Below are 4,892 nucleotides of genomic sequence, written 5' to 3'. Positions count from 1 at the left end.
CTTACTTGAGTTAGTGCTACTCCGGGCTTCCGTATCGTCTCCCCCTCCCTCTTTGTGCTCTGTGACTTCAACTAACTGCGCCACCTGGCGTTTAAATGCCTGTATTACAAGTCCAAATGAAATGAATGCAATAATTTACATCGAACCTTAATTGTGTACTGTACCAACCTTCGGCGGGCCGGATTAAAAAGACCAACGGGCCGGATCCGGCCCGCGGGCCGTAGTTTGCCCATGTCTGACCTAAACAAACAAACAAAAAAAAATCACGTACAATAAATTTCAGTCCATTAAGTGTGGTACTTAATGTACCCGGTCAGAAAAAAAAGTTCCCTACTATACTATATTTTTGTTGATTTTGCTGTAGCGCTAGCAGTAGTTTCGCTTTTGTGTTACTTTATGCTGTTTCCACTTGTGTTTTAGTTCCTATGGGAGGGTTGGAAATCATAATCACGTCTGTCCTCCTTGCCATTACTAGCACCCTGCTGTGATAGCATCAGAATAACACAAAAGCAAGAGAAAAAGAAAAAAAAACACACTTGTGGAGTTAATCCCAGAGGTCAAATTTAAAATCTAATCAGGCGCATCATATTTGGTGGCCCACTCAAGCAAATATAGTGTGTCTCATTCATGTGTCTTGCTGAACGTAATTGTGTTTTTTACAAAGGCTTCAACAATCAAAAATAACTGACCACATCTGTGATTCTTTTCACTCTTGTGTATAAATATTACCATTCAAGGATGGCACAAAACTGCGGAACAGCAAACGAACAAGTGCAAGAACTCATTTCCTGGTATGTGCTTTTTTTTTTTTTTTTTTTTAACAAAATTCAACTCACTCAAAATGTATATATTTTTCCGGTATTATATTTGTCCTGTCCATCCAATTAACCTTGAGGCCCACTCACCTTGTATGTACAATTCATCACGCAATATTGCAATGGGCTAAAGAAAAGCAACTGTGCACTGTGGATAACTGGATGGAAGTCATATTCAGTGATGAATTGTGAATCTCTGTTGAGCAAGGTGATGATTTGTTTCGTGCCACGCCAGTGAGATTTATGAAGACGGCTGCCTGAAGAAAACATATACGTTTCCACAGTCATTGATGATATTGGGCTGAATTTCAGCTAAAGGCGCTGTGGCTATGGATGTCATTCCACTTTTCTTATCCCATGAAATGAAAGGGAGTTTGGGGTTGAGGAAATCATTTTTCAAGATGATCGAGCAGAAACTGTGAAAACATTCCTTGAAGAAAGAGACACGCGGTCAATGACGTCGCCTGCAAATTGTCCGGATCTCAATCAAATTGAAAAATCTTTGGTTTTAAGTGTTGGAGAAAAAGATCCACGACAAGGCTCCAACTTGCAAAGCTGATCTGGCAAAATCAATCAGAGAAAGGTGGAGCCAGATTAATGAAGAGTACAGTATTTTCCAGACTATAAATCACAATTTTTTTCATAGTTTGTCCGGGGGTGCGATGTATACTCTGGAGCGACTTATGTATGAAATTATTAACACATTATTATATCACTTCACATGTTATTTTCACATTAAACTGCAAGAGGGCGCTCTAGGACTTTATTGATAGGCCCACAATGAATCTGACGTAAGCGACATAGAAGAGGAAGTGCCGCATCTTTGACCTCCGGAGTTGGTGGAGTTGTTTAAAACTGAGATAGAGGATGAAGGTTTCATTGGATTTCGCGATCAGGCGAGACACTGATGGTTTGGTAAACTTGTTAACATGTTCGTTATGCTATAGTTATCCGAATAACTCTTAATATACATGTTACGTGAACTTAGCAGTCACATTCTTAGTTCATTGTTCATGCATCACATAACGTTAGCATACCGTACACTTATTCAGCCTGTTGTTCTCTTTTTTATTTTAAATTACCTTTCAAGATGGCATGTCTGTTCTTGGTGTTGGATTTTATCAAATAAATTTACCCCAAAAAATTTATAATCCGGAAAATACGGTACTGTTTAGCACGTATTAAATCCATGCCTCTGAGACTGTAAATTATCATAAAATGTAGAGGTGGTGCAGCAAAGTACTAGTTGTGCGTTGAAGTGTTGCTATGTTATTTTTTTCCATGCTTCCATATTTTCATCAGAATTGAGTGATTCGACAGTTTTTATTCCCTCTGGTTGGTCTAAAAAACTGTTACTGGCTACCATGTTTTTCTTGATTTCTCATCGTGTTTCTTAAAGCCAGAGAGTTGTCATTTGAAATGACTTTAGTTATGTGTCATGTCTGTTAATTGTTTTTTTTTTTCCATACACAAGTGAACAACAGAATCAACATCCTGCGAGTCTGGTCATTCCGTAAATTTTGTCAGGGGTTGAATGTGCCCTGTGGTTTGTTGGCAACCAATCCAGGCTGTACTTGCCTTCTTTCTCCAAATCATCTGGGATAGACTCCAGCACAACTGTGACCCTGGTGAGAGTAAGCACTGTAGAGGATAGATGGATGGATGGATGGATGGATGGATGATTTTCACAGCCCGGCATCTGATGGAAACCACTACTACGATGTGGCCTAAGATAAAAATGAGTTTGGCATCTCTTTAGATGTTCTCTGAGTTCTCGCGCAATTTGCCAAATGTCACGCATGATGATGCTTCAACCTCTGTGGTTTTGTTTGCCTATTGAAGCATATTTTCCAGACAATATTCACTTCTAATTGTACATCTTTCGAGACATTTATGGCTGCAAGATCAAATTTAAAGCCAACAGAAAAAAAACTGTATGTCATCATTTTACCCCTAGAATTTGATTACCAATGACTTCATTTGAATCCTCTCAAGCTCTGAGAACGAACCGAGTATAACGTTATCTCAACATATATCGATACATTTGTGGCTACCCTGTGGCGTCTGACACTGTGCCACAAAAGCCAGCATGTCATTGTAAGCTTAGCTACAATGGAGCTAAGAATAGAAGCCACGCGGGGAGAGTGGATGGGGAGGAACAATAGTGAAGGAGGGCGATAACACACCTAGAGTAGGAACAATAGTGTATCATAAGCTCTCTACAAGGCTTTGGACATGCAGAATGCTGTTTGCCAGCTCTTGGACACTCGTCACCTCAGGTCACATCCAGACTCTCCCCTGATTAAAGGCCCGAGATCTGATGACTGCACAAACGCTGCTTTGGTTTGAGTCTTTATGCCGCAATGCTAGCAAGAATGACAATTTGCCATCTGTTGGCACTTGCTTTGAGGTTCATTGAATACGATGCCTAATACGCACAACGTAGTTGCCAGCCTTGTTCGGGTGTAAGGTCAATCATGCTTTGTTCCCCCCCTTTTGACGGTTAACAAATAATTCCCAGAACCTCAATGGGCAGCAATCATAGCTGATGTGTCTCCATCCATGCTAAACACATGCTGATGCTTATGTCAAAGGGATAAATCATCCTGAATGGGGAGGAATAGGGAGGATTTCACATTAACCCCAAATGGCTTGTACTCACATGGGAGCTCCCTTTTGGCTTCAAGGATAAATAACATCCATTAAACTCTTACACAGCTGGGAATTTGATCTTCTGCGTCCCACAGGCCGAACAGTAATGGGATCAGCCAATTTGTAGGTTATGAAGTAGGTATGAATGTCAAATGACGTCAGTGCAAAGAGGACAATCAACAAAGCGCAACAGGCTGTGGTGTAACCCAATGCTATCTGGACCCGTTTTCTGCACATACGCACAACCTTCAACGGTCCTTCTTGCATCACAGGAGCGGGTTTAAAAACAGCACCTAACTATTCTAACATCAGTTTTTGAAGGAGATCCATGGACCCGCTGAAAAGACCACCAAAACAACATGGAGCAAATTATTGTTATAAAACTCCATAGCATTCCTGGACATGAAAATGATACTCAGAGCGAGCACCCAACAATACACAAACAAATTAGTCAAAAGGAGACTGTATGACAGCACCGCCATCATCACCAAATCACAGGACAGAGAGGATAGGATATCAAAGAACACATCCATCAATCGATGCATCCATTTTCTTCTGCCTTTTGACCAGCGCGCGCAGGCTGCAGCTTTAGCAGGGTAGCCCAGTCTTCCCTCTCCCCAGCCACTTCGTCCGGCTCTTTTGGAAGAATCCCAAGGCAATCCCAAGACAGCGGGGAGAAAATTTCTCCACCGTGTCCTGGGTCATCCAGTGGGGCCTCCTCCTGGTGGGACGTGCCCAGAATACCTTACCAGGGAAGCATCCAGCAGGCATCATAACCAGATGCCCAAGCCGCATCATCTGATTCCTCTCGACGTGGACGAACAGCGGCTCGACTCTGAGTCTCTCAGGGAAAATAATTTCGGCCACTTGTACCTTGGATCGTGTTCTTTCGGTCATGAACACACTAACAATTCGTCAATATCCAAAGAAAAGCGAGCGGCTCGTGAAAACTCATCTCTGAATGCCCCTCTGTGCTCATTTGCCACTCACTTCTGTAACATGAACAGGACTTTACCTGTCACTAGAGAAAGTGGAGTGCTCTGGTGAGGTCAACCTGTCACTCGATCAGATTGTTATGCCGAGATACGGCAAATTCAATCACTCCATGATGGGCAAAGTTGAGGTAAAAGATGAGGGAACTTTAGAGAGGCGCAGAACTATGTCAAGAAACAAGGACAAAAAAAACAACAAATGACAGCCAAAGAATACCCTTCACTCTTTGTGTTAGTTTTAGTCAAGCACTTCCTTCAATAGAATTTTCCTCATCTTCAATCTCCTCTGTGATATTTCAGTGAGTGAGCACCGTTGCTCACTCTAACAGCTTCTGGCATCTCCAGACAGGAATTCAGCGTTGCCCCTGTGATTGGCGCTAGCTGGGATTTCAACCCAGAGGGAGCTGGACCCATGTTATTATTATTTTTCTAG

This window comes from Hippocampus comes, unplaced genomic scaffold (assembly GCF_001891065.2).
Source record: "Hippocampus comes isolate QL1 unplaced genomic scaffold, H_comes_QL1_v1.1 scaffold177, whole genome shotgun sequence".
Taxonomy (NCBI): Eukaryota; Metazoa; Chordata; class Actinopteri; order Syngnathiformes; family Syngnathidae; genus Hippocampus; species Hippocampus comes.
The sequence above is the reverse complement of the archived record's forward strand: the minus strand, read 5'-3'. Positions refer to the sequence as shown.